The sequence below is a fragment of the Armigeres subalbatus genome, chromosome 3, assembly GCF_024139115.2.
Source record: "Armigeres subalbatus isolate Guangzhou_Male chromosome 3, GZ_Asu_2, whole genome shotgun sequence".
Classification (NCBI taxonomy): Eukaryota; Metazoa; Arthropoda; class Insecta; order Diptera; family Culicidae; genus Armigeres; species Armigeres subalbatus.
The window spans coordinates 35,011,245-35,034,185 of NC_085141.1; the positions used below are offsets into that span (position 1 = coordinate 35,011,245).

General features: G+C 38.4%; 1 protein-coding gene and 1 pseudogene across 2 annotated transcripts in view; one reads left to right on the plus strand and one right to left on the minus strand.

Moving 5' to 3' along the window:
- The window catches only part of LOC134220044 (uncharacterized), a 587,564-nt gene that overhangs the window by 248,261 nt on the left and 316,362 nt on the right, over positions 1-22,941 (minus strand). The gene's annotated exons all lie outside the window — the stretch shown is intronic.
- LOC134227630 (uncharacterized) lies at positions 323-3,896 on the plus strand (annotated as a pseudogene).

A 22,941-nucleotide genomic window follows, 5' to 3' on the forward strand; every position in this document is an offset into this window, starting at 1 on the left:
GCTTGAAAATCACTTTAACATGGATAAAACGTGAACGGAACGAATCGCAATTTTCACAAGACTTGTAGAGCACACCCAAAGCTTCCGTATAGAGGTTGTTGCGATAGTTTTCGACGTTTATATCTCTTGTTAGATTTTTTCCAAAATAATAGCCCAAAAACACTAAATCGACTTGAGCCACCTCGAAATTTTATCCGAATTAGCTGAAAATTTAACAGGAGACTTATTTTAGCATAAGAATTGTGATTCTGGGCTGACCGGTTGAATTTTTGATACTTTTTGAAAACATGGAGAGGTCTAGTGAATATGAATTAATTAATATATGAACGTAATTGAAAACGTATTCTCACATCCAACAAGCGTTTATCGGATTTCTTATCAATGCTATATGAGAATTTACCAAAATCTGTGAATCTAAACTGCACAAAAAAAAATCTGGCAATTATTGTATAAAATCTTGGCATATACAATTCTGCAAGGTTTTAATACAATAAATCAAGCTCTATCTGGTAAAAGGGCGAATGTCGCAAGAGAGAATTATCTTCGTCGACTTCCCCTCTTTTAAATAAAAGTGACAAGCAGAGGATTTCTTTTCAGTTTATCACCTCAGAATGCAAGTTCGCATTGTTTTCTATCGTGCTGAGATGGTAAACCACAAAGAAATCCACTGTTTGTCACTTTTATTAAAAAGAGGGGAAGTCGCCGAAGAGAATCCTCTCCTGCGACATTCGCCCTTATTCCAGATAGAGCTTGAAATGTAAAATTTTTATACAGATACTGTATGATACAAAGCAGCAAGGTTTCAATAAAATGGTTGTGATAAACCAAAAAACTGTTTCCGTAAGATTCTTATGCAGAATTGTATTAAAATCTGCCATCCGCTGTGTGTGGCTCCAAATGGCTGGAGCGAAATGCGATGACAGCAGCTCTCCGTCGGTGCGTGTGCACGCCGCCGAGATCTGACAAGAAGAGGGGACGAGTCATGGCTTGCTGCTCACCGATTGACACGCTGAGTATTCGATTTTTTTAGATTCTTATGCAACGTACACACCAGTCAAGCAGTTCGACGAACATTGACTCCGCCCCCCAGAAAACGCTTCGGTTGCTGCTTTGTTTGAACGTGTGTGAAGTTGTTCGAACAACCATTTGACAGTTGGCGGCTCGGTTGGATAAAATTAAAACGGTTTGATTTTGGTTTGAGTTGCCGGGGGTGGAGTCAAGGTTCGCCGAACATGTTTGAGCATTTGTAGTGAAGTTGCACAAACCCTCATATATTTTTCGATGGTTGGTGCTCAAGTTGGCGCTTTGGTCGTTCGTGTGTGATATTGTTGGTGGAATAAATTGATTGTTCGTGCCGCTGTTGGTAAAACTTTATGGATGTTTGAATAAACGAGTGGAGTCAATGTTGGTCAAACTGCGAGCTTCCTTGACGCCACCTCCGACAACTCAACCCAAAATACAATTGTTTTAATTTTTTCCAACCGAGCCGCCAACTGTCAAATGGTTGTTCGAACAACTTCACACACGTTCAAACAAAGCAGCAACCGAAGCGTTTTCTTGGGGGCGATGTTCGTCAAACTGCTTGACTGGTGTGTACGTTGCTTTATATTGCTTCATGCGTTCATCAATGGTAGAAATACTAGAATAAGAGATCGGCGAAGACACCATCTGGTTTCCAATCGAACCGTCAAAAGCGGTTCCATTTCGACTTGTTTACTTTTTGCACCCATAAGAAGCAAGCAAAAAGTTCAAGTGCTGCCAACATCATTTTCACGATTTCATGCATTTTCATACGTTGCCATTTCGACAGTTTTTCACTCCGACGGTCTCTGGTTATAGGGTTGCTAATCAATGGATTTCTGTCGAACTTCTGGTGTTGCAGTTGTGAGTGGAACGACAATGTTGCCAAATTAAATGAATGCAACGTTAATTACTAGTAAAGGTTGGTATCGTGTTCAAAAGAAATTTCTTTTTCTATCTCAATCACATGTTAAATTCCGTTCACTGAATCGGAAAAGTAAAGAATCGAAACAAAATTCTTACAACAGTATCCACATGAAAAGAACAAAAAACGAAATTGGCGTTTGTAAGGTTCCCACGCAAAGTAATGGGAGCTGTCACTTTATTTTCGGAAAAATATTCTGCTTGATTATTCCGTAAGTAAAAGTGACAATTTACTCCATGCAGATCAGTTGGCAAAATACTTCTTGGTCGATACTGGTCTTAAATGTACACACTTCGATCATATTCGTCTTTATATACCACCGAGTTTCAATTTTTCAACTTCAATTCAAATGAATGAACTTTTCCTGGAAATAATTTTTTTTATTGAAATTTAATAATTTAATTTTTTTATTGAAAACCATAAAAAATATATATTTGAAATCGCTAAAGATTTATAATAAACAAAACTATAATAATAAAGTTAATCTGGCAGCCCTTCCAGAAAGCCTTCGCCCATATCAAAACAAAAATATTTTTACTGTTTATTTACATTGAAGAAAGCGATCGCACGAAAAGTTTTTCTCTTGGTTTTTCTACGAACTGTTTCGTTAATTTCATCGTAATTAAGCTGTATTATTGTGAAACTACTGGCTAGGTAAGTTCGTTATAGTAAAATTATGGAATTTGTTTTCTGCAATGCATCCTTACAGTCCATATTTTGGATGGATTTCCGCGACGATTTTGAGGCTGCCTTCTCGATTGTTTCGAATCATGGAGGCCAGGAGGATGATGCCCAGGAACCAGATGGATACATTTTGGAAGCCCTAGAATCTGAATACACTATTCCCGAGTATGTGACGGACGAAAATGAATCCGCAACCGCCGCTAATGTTAATGCAGGATCCGGAGCTGAAGAACAGCACTGCGTGCGTAGTGGACGACAGTGAAATCGACCCAACATCAATCCCGTCAGCATCAAACGAAATCCCCAACGCAAAGTTAATTAAATTGAGTACCGGCGATGCAAATTTTACGTTCAATGGCCAGTTTTACAAACGTAGATTCATCGGGGAAACGTCTGGAGGATTGATTGCTCGTTTGATCTCCGGTGATACAGTAAACGAGATTTTGACCGGAATATGGGATATGTGTAAGCCACTTCTATGCCGTGAAGTGATTTTTGTCGAGAATAGTGGCACGCAAGTTCCTATATGGGCTGACAGGCTACCCGTTTTCGAAGAGATGGGCAAGTTCGTCGTTTTACAGGACCACAGCCAGAAGAAACGAGTGACCATAGAAAAAGTCAGCAGCAAACTACTGACAAGCTGGCGGTGCAAAGAGATACGTGTTCATGTACATGTTTACTCTACTTCGATTTCTTGCAAGTCACTGTGGGAAGTTACTGAGAAACAATTGATTCGTCATCAAAATGCAGATCGATCGGGTGCTCCTAGCAACCAGGCCGTGACGTCATTGGCTGAAGAACTTCGGCGCAAGAATGGTCATTTTCAAACACAGTCAAGTGCATGGAGATTGTGGGCAAATTTCATTCATGCTGGACCAGTTCACGAACGTTTAAAAGATTAACTGAAATGCCGCCACAACACCTGCTGAAGTTTTTCCGAAGCGTTCCGATTTCCGAGGCTGTGAAGTTAGAGTCAGTGGAGTTGTTTGTCCGTGGCTAATACGTGGAGTCACGAAGTGGTTTGTCCGTGGCTAATACGATTAACCAAGGATTTGTCGCAGAATTCGAAGCACTCGAAAACGATACTGATCAGCTACTATTTTGGGCTCAGCGACTCAAAAGCCGTTTAGCAAGTATGAGGACACGTTCGGATGTTAATTCGGCTCTGGTCGAAGCAATGAGTTCTGCTGTGCGGCCAGAGGAGGATGAATTTAATCGAGACATTGCTGGCAGGGTTTCGGATATGCCGGATGTAGACCATACATAAATGATTTATTTCGGGTTTGATTATGGGATTGCAACTTTTGTTATGAACTGCTTGTTGTTTATTTCTGAATGAATTTAAATACTGTTGATTTTAAAATTATTTGTTTATCATTTATATATTTATAATATTTATCATTTTTACTTTATAACTATTACTCATTAGAAACATCAAAATTTGAATCATTTTCGTTCTGCAAAAGGCCAATACTAGGATCGAAAACTCCATTTGGTAGGTAACCACAATGGCGAAACGAATTGGTACAATCAAATGATGAATATTCAGTAAACGCTGAAATCGCAACGTGTGATGCCGACGCATACGAGATTTAGTGAGACCAAAAATTATCTCGATGGGATTAAAAAAAGGGCAGTACCAATTGACCGTAGATAATAAACAATGTTTTCATCGCAATGAATGCGAGTGCCATCCATGATCCAGACTGAATTTGGACCAGGATAGCAACGCACATTTTTATTATCCAAGGCAAATGATCCACAACATTCAAAGAATATTGCTCTTGTAAATGTGCCTTCTGTCTGGAAGCTATCTAACATTCCCTGCTGTCCCAAAAAACATAGGAAAGACACTCTTGGACGCCTCATAAACTCGCCTTGGAATATGAGTTTTTTGCCTTTCATGCCATAGCCGCGGTTTCGTAGCATGTCTCTGCTATCTAGAGAAAGAAAAGAAGACCAAGTTATCCCAAGTAACAATTCCCATGCTTGTTGGATTTATTTAATTCTTATAGGGGATTTATGACAGCAGTCACTATAGCTAGTTGCTCAGCGATCTTATTGCTATCAATAAACCTCTAATAAATGCGCTGAAAATCTTTAAACGTCAAAAGCTGATTGATCTTATGAGTAGCTCTACGGTTATGACGAAGAACGTAATAAGTCTTATTTTCAAGACTATATCAAATCTAAAATTTTTGATTGTAATGTGGTCAAAAGAATAACCACAATAAGAATATTTACATTGCAAAGGGTTTATAACGGTGTTTAACCAGAGCAACATTTTTCTGATTGAAAACTATGATGGCCATATTGAAAAAGGAGACGCAATTTCAAGTCGGTGGAATTTACCACGGAAATTCATGATTAGACGGTGTTTCCTTCGCGAAAAACACCTTTTGGTTATAGATTTCAATATTTGAGTGGAATTTTAATGGATTCAGTGAAGATTTACGATATTGGTTTAATAATCGTTTTGAGTTTATTGCCTAGAACTATATTATTTTGCAGGCGTGTAGTTTTCAATCTTAATTTTGCACTAGATTTCACCAAGAAATCGAAAGCGCACCTCATTTCCATGAAAGTACTTTGGAAAACAAACCTGAAAAAATATTATTTGCATCCTCATCATCATTTTCATCATTTATTTTGTTATTTTTTTTTCTACAAATTTTTATTGCTCTTTTACAAAGCAACATTTTTGACAGCTACCGCAGCTAAATTCCCTTTTTTTGAGGGCGGCTTGATACGGATTTCTAAATACTCGTATAACAGGTTTATAGTGATAATCTAGAGAGGGCCATTTGGCAATATCTTACTCTTATAGTGGTCATCAGAAGGTTGTCCTTTAGTAGTGGGTTTTATTGCCAGCTCCCATAATTTGATCTTGAAATCCATTCCTAGAGCGGAATAAAACTTGAAATGTTACTTGGGATACAGGTCCCAGTCTGTGGAGCATAACTCAGTGAAGAAATGAAAAATTTGATCTTCTCTTACTTGGATGGCCCTTCTCTCTAGAGCCTTCCAGGTTAGTCCTTCCGCACGTAGTATACGACAAACGCTTCCGGCGCTGATGGTTATGTTGTAGGAATAGCTGACAGCATTCGTCCAAGAAAAGCACTGGTTGAGACATGTACAACTGAATGATCCAATTGCGATGTTCAACGCTGAACTTCCGGAACACCTTAGTGCGCTGCGCTTCCGCTAGTAAGCCGTTGTCCTCATAGTCTTGGATCCATCCGGAAATTGTGGATTTACTTTTTCGGTAGATCACCGATAGGCGGGCCCTCGATAAACCCAAGAAATAATATCCGTACAAACAGTGGTATTTGGTGTTCACACTAGCTCTCCGATACAGGACATTGCAGAGGATGTTGTTGGATGTTTTAGGGAACATTTTTATTAGCTTTTAGTGAAAAATAATCAGTTCTGATTCTAAGCTACAGATAAACTTTGCAACAGGTACGGCGACAAACAAAACAAAAATCAGAATGACATTTCATTTGACGTTTCGCACTTAATCCGCACTTCGATGGTAGTCGCACTTATGAAGTGCGGAGTCCAGTGGTGAACTAAATGCGCAATACATATATTATATACGGCCTAACAATTTTGCAAGGCATTCAAACAATGTCTCTATAGGAACTTTCAATGGTTGTATTAGAATCTAGATAGTTCGCTTATGCCCGAATTTTGGTTCATTTTTATGCAGAAATCGTAACATAGTTGGTGTGCTATCGTCCTAGTATCAAGGTGGGAATTGTTGTGGATGACGTTAAGTGATATTGCATGACTTAAATCGATTTAATAATGATAAATACTTTAAACATTCAATTATTCATGTTTTCATAACTCCAAAGCGCCCAGTGCGTGCTTCGAAACTAAAATCAACCAACCCCAACTTCACGACAGATCCATAAAACGAACAATTAGGTCAAAAATGATTAGAATTCGCTTGCAGTCTCATGCAGCGCAGCTCACTTCAGCGAAACTCGTCTTCAACTGGATCGGCAAATAGCACGGTTGGTCGGTTGGTTGGTAATAAATGAATGACGGAGGTACCGGTGGTCGAGTAATTGACTTAATCAATCTGCAACTTGATAGATGATGGTGGTGAAGATGATGCGGCTGATGATGATTGACTACGATCGTTATCATCAAACGTGGGTCTTCCTAATTGAAACACGCATGTTTCAATTTACTGTAGGGCTGCTCGATCGCAGTTATGCGCATGCCTTATGTTATGTTATTTTAATCAATGTACGTCGGTACGAATTACAAATCCGTTGAAAGGAGCGTTACGTGTCTGAAGCGATGTTTCGATCGAATTAACGAGTCTGTTATAGATGTCGACCAATTTCCTCATACGGTTCGATATTAGTCGATAGTTCAAATCGCATCGTATAAAAAAACCCTCTATATTAATTTACAAAACGTTTGGAAGATGGATCCGAGGAAAATCACTGCACGGTCAACGACTCTTACGGTGTGCGGTGAACCGCACAACTTATGCATGACCAGCGAGAGTGAAAGTCTCCCGAGCGAGTTGGACAATTTTGTATCTTTTTATTCCTTCCCCTGCAATGTTGCGCTTCGGAAGCGCCTATTCTGAATTACACCATCACGTACCAATTTACCACAAATCAAATAATTTCCCATTTTCTCGTTGATTGCAGCAGACGCGTACCAAGAGCTGGATCGCAACTTAAACTTGGTGTTGATTGACATAAAAAAACACGTGCGGAGGTGGACGTGCCGCAGTGCATCATTTTATATTCGCTTTCGCTGTCCGAATCATAATCGTAGAAGAAATCAGCGAAACAGGAGTTTCTTTTCCGGTTTGTATTGAACACTCTAGAGTACAAAGTCTCACCTCGCAACGTCTTCAAATATCAATTGATTGCTTCTTCGGATATGGAGCACCCAGCTGCAGAGAACTGGTTTTCGACAAATCGTCCTACAGGTCGTGACCAACTTCGATGCAAACGGAGGCTATTAGAGGTCTAATCAACCTTGATGGCTCTACGTGAGCCGGGACGTCGAGAAATTATGTTGCATCTCTTATCCAAACATGCGTTTCAATTACGGTGAATCTCCTCCCTGCTGGTACCATTATCGTTACAATTTGCAGCATGATCAGTCTATCATCATTATCATCTATGGTGCTGTATGAATTTTCCGTTCCGCTTCCCGTGCTGTCCGAGGCGGATATTCTCCCAACACAACTCGGTCTTTTTACAACAACCTGGATCTACCAAATGGATGCGTCGTTCAGAATCAGATATTGATCGACAAAAAAATAATTTTAATTTTTCCTGTTCTTGGCTTGAAAATTTACAGGGGTGCATTTTGAACTGGTACATTGTTCCACTATTGGATCTTCATCTCCTTCTTTATTGGCATTGCATTCCTCATTGGGAACTCTCCGCCTCAAGGCTAGGTGTTCATTAGGCACTTCCACAGCGCGGTAAATATTGCACACGGCGCGCTTTTGATACTTACGAGCAATCACCTACATGAAGGAAAGAACCACACGCTGAAACGGACAAACAATGCTGACACCGATCGATGAGCCAAAGAGTTTCGGCCCCATAAGATCAACACCTTTTTCACCTGCTACTGAGAAAATTCGGTATCGATCCAGCAGAAGCATCAATCTGAAGTTTTTAATGAGTTCCTCAAAGGATTAAGTAGAATGTTGAATAAGGCAAACGTTTATAAAATAAATTGCAGGTAAGTTTCTTATCGATAGTTTTTCCGATCGCCCGATAAGTAATTGTGGGATGTTTTTCAGATTCAACTTCGTACCCGGGTAATCGGCACGGTAATCGATCTCTTTCCAATAAGACGTCAGGCTGCCCTGCGGATCCAATTGCAGATCCAAACTACCAAGATCGTGCCTATACTTCTCCAAAATAGTATGCCTGTTGAGGTTCCGGCAATTATCAACCAAGAGCAGGAAGCAGGAGAAATGAAACCACGCTGGTAAGTTTTAATTTGTGATCGACTAAAATGAAAACCCCGACCAGTACTGACGGTGAAAAATATATTTATTATTTGTTGCAGGCAAATTTTGAAAGAAAAAAAAAAATATATATATATATATCTAGACGAATTTCTGGAGGAACTCTTTGAGAACCATCCCAACAAACTTATGGAGGAATTTGTAGACGAGTTTCTGGAGGATTTTGAGATATTGAGGTATTCTAGAAGAAACTTCTTCATGAATTTCCAAAGAAAAACCTGGAGAAAATATGGTATTAAAATATGAAATTTTGGAAATTTTGAATTTCTGAAGAAATTTTTGAAGGATCTTCTGGTGGAATTTCTGGAGTAACCCCTGGGAGAATTTCCGGAGAAAATATTGGAGGAACATCTGTGAGACTTGCCGGAGAACCTGCTGGAGGACTTTCGGAGGAGCTACTGGAGCCATTTCTGGAGGAACTCCTTTATTAATTTCCGAAGAATCTCCTTAAAAGATTTTGAAGAGGAGCGCCTGGAATAATTCTTGAAGGACCTTCTGAAGGAAATCCTGGCGGAATTTCCGGAAAGAAACCCTTAAAGAGTTTCCGGAGGAGATCTCCCGGAGGAATTTCAGGAGAAATTCTTGAAGGAATTTCCGGGGGAGTTCCTGTCGAATTTTCCTGAGAAATCCGTGGATAATTTTTGGAGGAATTTCCGTAGAAGCTACTGAAGGATTTTTCGTAGTAATCCTTTGTAGTATTTTCGAAGGAATTTCTGTAGTAACTCCTGGAGGAATTGTGGAAGAACTCCTTAAGGAAATTCCGAAGGAGTTTTTAGAGAAATTTCCGCAGCAGCATCTGAAGAACTTTTCGTAGAATCTACTGGAGAAATTTCGGGAAGGGAGAAGTAGTAGGGAGAATTGTCGAATGATCTCCTGAAGTATTTTTCTAAGGCAATCCTGGAAGAAATTCCGCTAAAACTCTTGGAGGAATTACTGGAAGAATTCTTGGAAGAATTTCCTGAAAAACTTCTGGAGGAAATTCCGAAAAAAAATCTGGAGGAATTCCGGGAAGTAAACGCCGAGACATTTTGGAAAAAAATCTGAAGTAACTTCTGGAGGAACTCCTTGAAGAATTTCCAAAGAAACTCCTAGAAGATTTCCAGGAAGAAAGGACCTCTGAAGGTATTCCTGGAGGAATTTCCGGAACAATCTTTTGAAGAGTTTCCGGAAGAACTTCTGCAGGTATTTCTGGAGGAATACCCGAAAGAGCTCCTAGAGGAATTTCTGGAGGAGTTCCTGCCACATTTTCCGGCAATTCTCATATACGATTATTGGAGGAATTTCCGAAGGAACTCTTGAAGGAATTTCCGTTAGAAGCTACTGAAGGAATTTTAGGAGTAATTCGGAATATCCAAAGGAGCTACTGGAGCTATTTCGGGAGAAATTTCCGAAAAAACTCCTAAATGATTTTCAAGAGGAACTCTCGAAATAATTCTTGAATGACCTTCTGGAGGAAGCCTCCTTTCAAGAGGCTCGGAAGCCTCCTTTCAAGAGGCTCGGAAGCCTCCTTTCAAGAGGCTCGGAAGCCTCCTTTCAAGAGGCTCGGAAGCCTCCTTTCAAGAGGCTCGGAAGCCTCCTTTCAAGAGGCTCGGAAGCCTCCTTTCAAGAGGCTCGGAAGCCTCCTTTCAAGAGGCTCAGAGCCTCCTTTCAAGAGGCTCAGGCCTCCTTTCAAGAGGCTCAGGAAGCCTCCTTTCAAGAGGCTCAGAAGCCTCCTTTCAAGAGGCTCAGAGCCTTCTTTCAAGAGGCTCGGAAGCCTCCTTTCAAGAGGCTCAGAAGCCTCCTTTCAAGAGGCTCAGAAGCCTCCTTTCAAGAGGCTCAGGAAGCCTCCTTTCAAGAGGCTCAGGAAGCCTCCTTTCAAGAGGCTCAGAAGCCTCCTTTCAAGAGGCTCAGAAGCCTCCTTTCAAGAGGCTCAGAAGCCTCCTTTCAAGAGGCTCAGAGCCTCCTTTCAAGAGGCTCAGAAGCCTCCTTTCAAGAGGCCTCAGAAGCCTCCTTTCAAGAGGCTCGAGCCTCCTTTCAAGAGGCTCGGAAGCCTCCTTTCAAGAGGCCTCAAGCCTCCTTTCAAGAGGCTCAGAAGCCTCCTTTCAAGAGGCCTCAAGCCTCCTTTCAAGAGGCTCAGAAGCCTCCTTTCAAGAGGCTCAGAAGCCTCCTTTCAAGAGGCTCAGGCCTCCTTTCAAGAGGCTCAGAAGCCTCCTTTCAAGAGGCTCAGAAGCCTCCTTTCAAGAGGCTCAGAAGCCTCCTTTCAAGAGGCCTCAAGCCTCCTTTCAAGAGGCTCGGAAGCCTCCTTTCAAGAGGCTCGGAAGCCTCCTTTCAAGAGGCTCGGAAGCCTCCTTTCAAGAGGCTCGGAAGCCTCCTTTCAAGAGGCTCGGAAGCCTCCTTTCAAGAGGCTCGGAAGCCTCCTTTCAAGAGGCTCGGAAGCCTCCATTCCATTTAGAAGCCTCCTTTCAAGAGGCTCGGAAGCCTCCTTTCAAGAGGCTCGGAAGCCTCCTTTCAAGATGCAAAGGAAGCCTCCTTTTAAGTGACTCTAAAGCCGCCATTCAAGAGGCTCGAAAGCCTCTCTACAAGAGGAGCCTCTCTTATCAGGAGCTGCGGAAGCCTACTTTCAAGAGATTCAGAGGCTCCTTTCAAGAGGCCTGGGAGCCTCCCTTGAAAGGGCTCGGAATTATTCTTTCAAGAGACTTGAAGCCTACTTTCAAGAGGGGGTACCTTAATTAATGCAAAAGTTTGAAGGGGTACCTCTCAAGAAAAAGGTTGAGAAATCTGAGAATTAAATTTGCTTCCTGACGAGACGATTCCATTCGGAATCTTATTCGATATTCTTAATCTTATAATTGCTTTCGAAATCTGAAATTTTCCTTTTCATAATCTCTGGCCACCATTCGTAATCTGAGTAATGTGAGAGCTTCTGATCGGAGAATTTCATTAAAAAGTGGAGGATTCAATTTAGAATCAGAGGAATGAAGAACCTATTCGGAATCTGATGCAATCACTCGGAGTCTTTCTTTCGTAATCTGAGACACTATTCAGTTTCTAAAGATTGCATTCGAATTTTAAGCATTGTGTTCGGAAAATGATTCCCTTCCATTTGGAATCGTATAATTTCTTTTGGATTCTAACGATTTCATTCAAATATGTGTGTTTGTAACTCCATGCGTAATCTAAAACATTCCTAACCTTTCTGAGTTGCTTTGAAACTAGAAATCAGTCGGAATCTGAAGAAATCCATTCCAATTAAAATTTTAGAGATGTATTCGGATTGTGTGTACATTCGAAAGCATTTGAGATGGGGTTCCATTCAAATTTGAGAATTTCATTCGTTATCTCAACAATGACAGGTGAGGATTGCATTCAGAGACAATCAATTCGGCATGAAGATTCTTTCGAGAATTTCATTCGAATTCCATCTGAAATTCTATTTAAAATATGAATTTCATTCAATTCATAAACATCCAGTCGTAGTTTTTATTTATTTTTTTATATAATTTGAAACTTCTGAAACTCTTTAAGAGACCGACTCTTTAGATATCATTCATAATCGGGAAAATTTTATTGGAAAGTTGAAGATTTTATGTGGAATCAGATCATTCCGGATCTGATAAATGTAGTATTCGGTTTCTGTGAATCCCATTCGAATATAAAAAACTCACTGAGTTAAAGAATTTGAGAATTCCATTCGGAATCTAAAAATCAATACCACTTGGTATAAGGATTCTGGGGATGAAAGAATTATTCAGAAACTGAGAATTACTTTGGGATGGTGATCGCCGTCGGAATTTGATGACTTTATTTAGCATCTGAAAATATATCCAGATTCTGTGCATTTCATTCGGTTACTGATTTTTAGGACAGTTTTATTTTAGATTTGAAAAGTCTCAATACGGAATCTGATGATTTTATTCTGAATCTAATAGTTCCATCTAATTTTATAGTTCCATTCTGAATCCATTTCATTTAATTCGATTATTCGATTGGAAATGTGAAATTTGCATTCGTAATCTGAGACTTCCATACGCGATTTAAAGAAGTCTTTCGTGATCTGACTTCAATTAAGTCTCTGAGAATTTCTTTTGTAATTTGAGACGGACTTCTTTCGTAATCTGATAATTGCGTTGGGAATGGGAGGATTCCATATAAACCTGATTCCATTCAAAATCTAATACATGCATTTGAGTCTCCTAATTCATACGGAATCTAAAAATTGCATTCGGTATCTGAATGGCATTTAGAAAATGGAAGTTCAATTCGTAATTTGAAGTCATTTCCATTTGGTATGAGTTTTCCATTTAATTCTGGTGAATTCATTTGGAATCTGAGATATAGTCTGAATCTGATAATTCCATCCAGAGACTTCCATTTGGTATCTAAGAATTTCTTTCGGAACCTGAGAGGATTGCTCTAATGAATTTTATTTGTTATCTGAGAAAATGCATCCGGAATCCGGATTGTAGGAATGCATTCGAATTCTGTAATTCAATCGGAATCTAAGAATTTCATTTGTTTTTTGACTCTGATAGTACTCTGATACTCAATTTCATTTAGTACGGCTATTCCGTATGGTGACTTTCATTCGGAATCTGAAAAAATAACTAGTTCCATTGAATTAAAACTTATTCGTAATAGCAAAACGACCTACCCATATTTTTGGTCCTATAATGGATGCAAAGCCATCCGTTATATAATTTCTTTGTTGGTGATTATGAATGATTGACTATTATTATTACACTGTAATGCTTATTGATTGCTTGAACCAACTTGCTTTGCAGTTCTTCCGGAAAAAAATGATCATGTATTCAATAACCACACAAACTAAAACATCCTTTATATTTAAAAAATCAATGCTCAGAAAATATAAACTCTTTGCTCAAAACGGTAACACGCGTGAGTTTTCTTTAATTTTGATTGTATTAGAAATTAGAAGCCCTTCAACGCAACCCAAATTTGTGAGCGTTTTTGCATATAGAAAAATCAAAAGATTATACATAATCTTTCCAGTAAAAGTGAGTCTTACACGGTACCAATTGTTTTACAAATGTTGACCTAATACCGTTACGTTTTACGTTGATCCATTTCTTAACAACCAAATAGCAAACGGGAGAGTCTAATGTTGAATTTCTTTCTTCCCAAAAGAAACCAGATGAAGCAAACATCTTAAAAACAGAACTAATTAGCACGTTTTAGAACTATTTTCGAAGGAAGAGAATGAGGACAAGAAATATAACTATAAACGGAAGACTCCTCCAAATGAAAAGCGTAACGAACGCAGAACTATTGTAGCAATTGCGAGCGAACCCAAAATTGCCAAACCTGTTCGGAAAAAGCGTGACACAAAAATGGGCGATTTTTCCAAAGTGCGAATCCATAAAATATAAATAATTAATTAAATTACCAACAAAAACAAACGAGATTAATAACTTTCACCACTACATGCTCATTTTGAATACAGAATATCGTGAAAAATCATTATCACAAACAAAATCGATTCATTTTGATATTTGTATATAAAGACTAAAGAAGTCAGCTCAAAACAAAGAGAAGAAATCCAAAAGTTAAAACATCTTAACTAACTAAATGATGTGATCAAAGAAAATACATAGGATTTAGCATACCTAACGAACCCATTTTCACACGAAAACACAATTCTAATCCGACCATTATCCTTTTGTACATACTGAATCGATAATGAGGTAAAGCAACTATCATCACGAACAAGTGATAAAGATAAAACAAATGAAAGAACAGGAAGAACCGACTAGAAGAAGAGAAACAAAATAACACACACACACACACACATTTAGTTAAATACGTACATTTAAGCGTAACATGGAAACAAAGGTAAGAAAATAAAATAAAACAGAAAGAGTAATGTAATGTACCAAATAAGTTTATGTCGTCAATTCAATTAGATCCGAAATTCACAAAAAAAACAGTCATCAGCAATCCACCTTATTACAGTTTGCATGAGCATGATTGACCGCCCACTGTTGCTACTCCGTTATTGCCAGGTCAGCTGTAATTACACAGAGAATCAACAGATGATAATTGGAACTAACATCATCCGGTGTCAGGCCATTTGGCCGAAGGTCATTAGGCCGAATGGCCATTAGGCCAATTAAAAAGAAGCAAAAGTGAAAATGAGAAGTTCTTTCTTCACCTTACCTTCTTCTATCTTTCTTCTTTGCTTCCTTCTTCTCTTCCTCCTTCCTTCTTCCTTCTTCCTTCTTCCTTCATCCATATTCCTTCTTCCTTTTTCATTTTTCCTTCTTCCTTCTTCCTTCTTCCTTCTTTCTTCTTCCTTCTTCCTTCTTTCTTCTTCCTTCTTCCTTCTTTCCTTCTTCCTTCATTCTTTTTCCTTCTTCCTTCTTCCTTCTTTCTTCTTTTTTCCCTCTATCTTTCTTCTTCCTTTTCATTCTTCATTCTTCATTTTTCCTTATTCCTTCTTCTTCCTTCCTTCTTCCTACTTTCTTCTTCCTTCTTACTTCTTAAGCTTTCCTTCTTCCTTTTTGGTTCTTCCTTTTTCCTTCCTCCTTTTTACTTTTTCCTTCTTCCTTTTTCTTTTTCCTTCTTCCTTCTTCTTTCTTTTTCTTTCTTCTTTCTTCTTTCTTCTTTCTTCTTATTTTCTTCTTCCTTCTTTCTTCTTCCTTCTTCATTCTTCATTTTACCTTCTTCTTTCTTCCTTCTTCCTTTTCCTTCTTCCTACTTCCTTCTTCCTTTTTCCTTCTTCCTTTTTCCTTTTTTTTTTCTTCCTTTTTCCTTCTTCTGTCTTCCTTTTCCTTCTTATTTTCTTCTTTTTTTCATTTTCTTCCTTCTTTCTCCCTTTTCCTTCCTTCTTTTTCCTTCTTCCTTATTCCTTCTTCCGTCTACCTTCTACCTTCTTCCTTCTTCCTTTTCCTTCTTCTCTTTCTTCTTTCTTCTTCTTCATTCTTCCTTTTTCATTTTCCTTCTTTCTCCCATCTTCCTTTATTCTTCTTTTTTTTCTTTATCCTTCCTTCTCCCTTCCTCCTTCTTCCTTCTTTCTTCTTAATTCTATCGCCTTTTTTCTTATTTCTTCTTCCGTTCTACTTCTTCCTCACTTCGCTTCTCACTTCCCAGTCTCATTCGGCCTAATGGCCATTCGGCCTAATGACCGTTCGACCTTACCATTCGGCCTAATGACCCAGCATCCATCATCCTCATATGTGAAGAACTGGTGCCAAATATTAAGCAATACCAGCCGGCCGTGTCCGAATGCAGGTCAATTAAGGAATGGGTAGGAGAATGTTGACGTGATACTCACTTTGATGGAAGCCGGCGAGCCATCTGCACCTACGAGAAATCACTGGGATGTTAGATACATGGGGTGGATGTAGCAGGGTTCGTTTTGGTAAACGGTTTGCCATGTGAAGCATGTAGTTTGATGAAGTTTAAACAAAAACACAATCGAACGTGCACTAATAAATCGACTTATTAACCGCACAGAGCATAACAAAATATTTCGATGATCACGCGATCGCTCTGCGTACTAATACAAACACGATAAAACACTCACTGAATTAATTTGATTACCCGCACAGCCAAATAGCTCATTCATCGCCCGATTGTTCTGCTTATAAGAGGAAACACGATCGGACGCGCACTAATTTTTCATTTGCTCATTAACTTATCCACCTATACCAGCGGTTCTCACCTGGGTACATGTCCCTGTACCTTTCTGGCCCTAGGGGGTACCTTGGACAAAATGCGTAATGACGGCATGGAAGTCTCCTTTCAAAAGGCTTGGAAGCCTCTTTTTGCGCCTGCTTTCAAGAGGCCTGGGAGCAGGGGGTAATATACGGTGCATCGTGCCTCCTCGACATGTAGAATGAAGCAAATGTAAATAAACAATCCTACAAATTTTTCGTTAGTTACTGCTGACTGTGTGTAGATTAGGTATTAACCAATATCTTACAAGATTCTAATTCGAACAATGTTACACACTTGCCAAGCGGTATGGCCCGCCTTTTCCAAGCGGCGTGGCCCGGATAATACATCTTGGGTAGGCTTGATGACAGGCTTTTTTTATAATGGTCCGCCACTCTCCCACACCAAGAAGCTCTTATTTGAACTTCTTGTGGACTACAACTATCTCAGCTTATTAACGCACAAAAAAGCAAAAAATATTCGAGTAATTTAAATTTAAAAGCTGAGAAAATAACAACTATGAATCAAAATACGAGGAATTACTAATCAAAGTTGCAAACAGAATCCCAGTGAAGATATTCTCCTTTTAAGGGATTCAGATTAATGACAATAGCAAAAAAAAACTAAAAAACTAAATCGTAGGGTATATGTTCCCATGTCCATCTCAGCCCCTATATCCATCTCATTCGGTCATCAAATTTAAACAAGCATACCAGTCTAAATGCCTGATCCAACAAAAACCAATCAGGCACATTTTACGGTTCAAATTACATTTTCTAACAAATATGAGCGAGAATCACATTTCCAAACCGTAATTTTAATAAAAAGTCGAACATCTTCCATGTAGGATGAAATCTTACCTTCATAAAAGTCATTCGTCATAGTCAATCCGTACCAGTGCAATACCACTTGACACCACTGAACTTTTCACATTTTTTACAATACTTTCCTCGAAAATCACCACCACAACATACTTCAATTATAAATTCACAATTTACTAATTTTAGTTAAACAATAAACATAATGGAAAACTATGAGATGAATTTTTTTATCGAAGAAAACTGTTTTGTTCGTATATGCATCTCATTTACTATCTTCCTAGCAACAGAGGTGCCAGTTTTCAACTATGGTACCGTTTAAGAGAAAAAAAATACCGTGATACGCTGTATAAAACTATGATATTTTTTAAATTTAGATTTGAATATTTTTTCAAACCTTGAAGCACATAATCATAAGCTTTTGACATAATTTCGCTCAAAACGTTTCGGTAAATTTCTAGTAAATTGTATGCATAGTTAATTTTTACTTTAGCATCACGCCGCATGCTCGTATCACGATGCGCATGCGCAAACTGGCAATAAGTGTGCGAGCTTTTGAGATGCATATTTGTGAATTACTTTGCAAATTTTTTTGTTGTCGTTTTTCCTTTGGAATAAAATAAACAAATCAATTGATAATGTCATTTGCTATTCAAGGTAGCCGCTCAGGTGTGAGTTATACGAATAGATCTATATGAGACTATTGAGGAGCTACAGTGATGTGAAGTAAATTTTGGCATTAAAAGTAAGACGGATATCGGTTCTCTAGTCGATTCACTTGAGATGAAAATCTTAGTGAGATGTGTATGTTCAATTCGCTGCTAGTTTCAAACCTTATTAGTTCAATTGGGAAGGAAACTGCAAAATTTGTAATTGCAGATAAATCATCGATTGTGAGCAAGCACGGTTTAGATATTTATTTAAGCAATGAATTGGAATTTATTTCAGAATTGTCAATTATTATATGTTTGCTTGCTTATTGAGATGGATATAGGGACATATACCCTAACTCAAAATAAATTCATTTACATAGAAACTAACTTGTTCGTTATAGCTTGAACATTTAAATTAAGAGTTCATTGATTTTTCCTTCCAGATACTCCTTTGCTTTAATTTTAAACAAGTGTGCACACTTAACTCATTTCACCATATTCGGTAAATTTACTGAAATCTCAACACAGAACTGTTCGTAATTTATTTTACAGATTTTTGTAATTTTTTCCATTGCTCAACTGTCAAAATCACCGAAAATCAGTTATTTACCGAACAGTTCTATGATATTCGAAAATTACGTCAACATTTTTAAGTGTGTGGATTTGAGACATGTTTCAATTAATTATTACTCCTTACTCCCCCTGCTCGGAAGCCGCCTTTCAAAAGGTCCTATGTACTCCTTCAAGAGGCCCGGTAGCCATTCAAGAGGACCGGATACCTCCTTCCAAAAGACCTCCTTTCAAGAGGCCTAGAAGCCTCCTTTCAAGTGGCCCGAAAACCTTCTTTCAAAAGGCCCGAAAACCTAATTTTAAGAGGCTGCGAAATATTCTTTCAAGAGGCTCGAAAAGCTCGTTTTGAGATGCTCGTTTGTCTCCTTTCAATAGGCTCGTAAACTTTTTTTTCGAGGCTCGGAAGTCTCCTTCCGAGAGGCTCGGAAGCCTTCTTCCTAGAGGCTCGGAAACCCTTTTTCAAAAGGCTGAGAAGCCTTCAGTCAAAAGGCTCGGAAACCTCCTTTCATGTGGCTCGGAATTCTTATTCTAAGAGGCTTGGAAGTGTCCTATCAAGCCTCCTTTTAAGTTGCCCGAAAGCCGCTATTCAAGGGGATCGGAAACCTTATTCTAGGAGGCACGAAAGCCTTCTTTCAAGAGGCTCGGAAGGCTCCAATAGTCATGAAAGTCCTGTAGGAAGCTATAAACTTACGAAGTAATAAAAATTTCAGCCATCTTTATGGAGAGCCATATGACCTGTTAGTATTCAGGTCCATTTTTCGTATAATGTCACGAGCTACGCTTCTTTTCATTTCTTCTTCTTCTTCTCATTGGCATTACATCCCCACACTCGTCTTGCACATTAGTGTTCATTAAGCACTTCCACAGTTAATAACTGCGAGGTTTCTAAGCCAGTTACCATTTTTGCATTCGTATATCTGAGGCTAACACGATGATACTTTTATGCCAGGGAAGTCAGAGCAATTTTCAATCCTAAAATTGCCTAGACCGGGAATCGAACGAGTCACCCTCAGCATGGTCTTGCTTTGTAGCCGCGCGTCTTACCGCATGGCTAAGGAGGGCCCCATCCCCCTTTTCATTTACCATCATCAAAATAATAGGGGGTACCTCATTTATTAAAAATGTTCGAAGGGGTACCTCTCAGGAAAAAGGTTGAGAACCGCTGACCTATACAAAGCAGAACAAAATATTTAGAAGATATTTAGAAGAAACCCAGGTAACCATTAAGCACTTTAATAAACCTTATATAAACCATATAACAACATTTCGTCCTATAACTGTATATCGATTTTCAAATGCTGATCACTATAAACTTCGAGCATCAAAAGAAGCCGTATATCGGTATATAACGCTTTGATATAAGCCCTAGTTCAAGCCGAATAAGGGAATTATTATTGCCAATTAAGAGCTACTATCTATGACGTTTTGGTATAATCAATAACAATCACACCTAGAATTTCATAACCTGTCTCTTTTACTCGCATTAGAAATATTTTTTCTGAAGATCAGTCGTGTATGCTTTTCAATATTGTTACGATGATTGAAGCCGATGATGAATAATAATCTGCAGCCAAGACGCATCATATTGCATGGAAAATGCAAGAAAATGTTTCATGAGCTGTGGGGTTCTTAAATACAAACAAATCCGTCTATAATTAATTACTGAATGTATTATTTTCCTCCGATACAATGCTTTCTCGCCCTTCATGCAGAGGCAGATGAAATCCTTCTGCTTTTATTTCTTCCAAACAATACATCCATCAGATCTGTTGGATGATGGTAAAGTAAGCGATCCCTAAATAAAAGCATCATACACAGCTCCAAGCGTTCAAGTCCGGAGTTAAATTGAATTAGGGTCTGTTCACAAATTACTAACGCTTTTGGGGGAGGAGGTCCAACCGTTATACTTTGTTACACTAAAAGGTGGGGAGGGTGGGTACCACCAAATGTTACCTAACACGAATAAAATTAATTTTATTTTATTTTAATCACTGGTTGAGGAAATTTCCTAATGTGTCTTGATCAAGACGATGAATATATCAACCTCTCCATACTACCCATAATTGTCCCATGCCAGTATTTGTAGTTTTACTTTTTATCTCGAATTTGAGTTTTGTTCGAAATTTGCTAAATTTCGAGGCATTTTATCTCACGATATTCACGATTTCTTTATTATTTTATGGAACGACCTGGGGACGCTTTTATTGGTATTGTTTTCATGATTAGATCTCAAACCAAGCCAAAGTTAATAAAGGCCAGAGAGTTTTCCTACTAAGCAATTGTATTTAGCTCAACCCTTCAACCAGGTTAAACAGTTCAATTTAAAATATTTTGTCTTTCACTTCAGCACATAGCGGAACAGTTATGCGTAAAACAACAAGCGATTAGTTATTTCTCAAGATCGTCCCTAAACTAAAATGTAGATGGCCATGGTCCAAATTCAATTTCTTTTACTACCTGCATTTGATATCTGGTTTTAATCATGAGCCGTTCCTTATAACAGTGTTAATAATAAAACTCACATGCTTTCAGAAAGAATAAAATGGTAATAAAATTTTCTCAGTTACGCGTTATATGGGGAGGTGGGTTAAAAATGTTACTTTTGTTACGAGGGGAGGAGGGGTCAAAACTCGGATTTTTGCGTTACGTAATTTGTGAACAGACCCTTAGCAAAAAAAATTTAATCCCCAATAGGAATAAAAGAGAAAGAACCAGGGGGAGAAGGTGGAGCACTGAATCCCTACCCCGACATGTTCTGGTTCTAAAATGTAAACAACAGTGTTAATTCTCTACCACCTTTTAGTTATGGCGAGGAATTTTGTACACTTAGTTTTCGATATTTTATCAAAATTAAACACTCAATCATGTATAACGATGGTATGCTTGAGATACCTGCTTGATTAAAGGGACTCGAAAAGAATTTATTTGCAGTAACTAACGAATATAAAATGTTCGCATTAACGATTGCGCCCTAACAGTGGTTCTAAGCTTCGATGCGTTCGATGCAAGTACACGAGCTTTGTTCGCCAGTGACAGGCGTATGGGGCCCTTGGAAAGAACGCATCCGAATGTAAACAAGTATTTTCCTGGGTGGTGCGGATAGAGCCGCTTTTCTGCTCTCAAGCAAGTAGATGGATATTTTGAAATCTCCATAAGCAAAATTTTTGCAGTTCGCCTGTCAAACATTTCCGCTCTTTGAATTTCTCTTTCCATGCTGCATGAGGTCGCAAAATGCACAAGACTCTACATGACTTTACGATGGTTTGCATACATTTCTGGCCCAATCAGCTGTTCAATCTCGTGAAATATCGTAACGAATGCTTTTTTGCATTCCACTAATTTTCCACTCGAAATATAATGTAAAAATATTTGTTACAAATAACAAAACTCAAACTAAGTTTATTTTATTTTTTCTCAAATAATAATACTTCTCAATAGGGATCAGATCGAACATAACCACAATCTTCAATGTTTGGCTCCGGCACAATAGAAAAGTTTGCTTCAGTTTGAACCTCGATTCTATTCACGTAAAAAATCAACGCTCAATTTAACTGTTCCATCTATTGAATGGTCAACTTTAAAATCACTATTATTGAAAATGATATTCCTTTGATTTTGAAGTGGTGTCACCTTTCACGAGTGTGTTAAATGCAGACAATTCCATAACATCAACACTGTTGATAAAGTTACTCACTGGATGTTGAAATGATTAGCACTTCGATCAGCACCAATAATGTCTCCACTAGAATTGAAATGCTATTGAATTCACGGGTTCAAGGCTATTGATTTAAGAGTGGACTATTGGTGTTGTTCTAAAATAGATGACAGTTCTTCATCTGTTCTGCTTATTTCAAGAGGTATTTCGAAGTGTGAGATGGAGTCATGTGGTAAGACGGAGGACTTTCAAGCAAAGTATTTTATTCAAATCTGAGCTGAGGTAATTCTATTTTTTATTTTGTTGTTTTAAATTCAAAACATTGTGCGTCAAATGGAAGTGTGGTCTTTAAGATCGACAAGCTCAGCTATTGTTATTGATTTGATTCAAAGTAGTCATATTCAAATGCAGAACAGTTCGCATGGACGTGTATATTTTTTACCGTGTCGCATCACCCACACGGAGAAACTCAGAAACTCATTAATGGGTAAAATTTCACTCATTTCAAGGAATAAGTGGATCTACTCATTTAATGAGTAAACTTCATTTACTCATTAATGAGTAAACACCATATACGTCAAAAATGTGGAATATTTACCGTTTTGAGAATGAAATAAACTGCAAAATGGGTAAAAACCCATTTTAAGAATAAAATTCGTGGAACTTGCGATATTCTTTCCTATTGCAATCATGAATTAATTCCAATCAAATAACTCAAATATAACATTACATATATTTTAATGTCTTTCTACTAATACAGAGAATTTAACAGCACACACATTTTATAAAGACATTTTTTCTGAATCAACAATCACAGATCTAAAAAAAAAGACGCAAGCCCCGCTTCCCTCTTTTTGGCGCGATACTGATCTTCGGAGTTTCGGCCGAATAACTAGGGTCCAGAACAGGACGTCAATTCCGTTGAGCAATGCGTAATG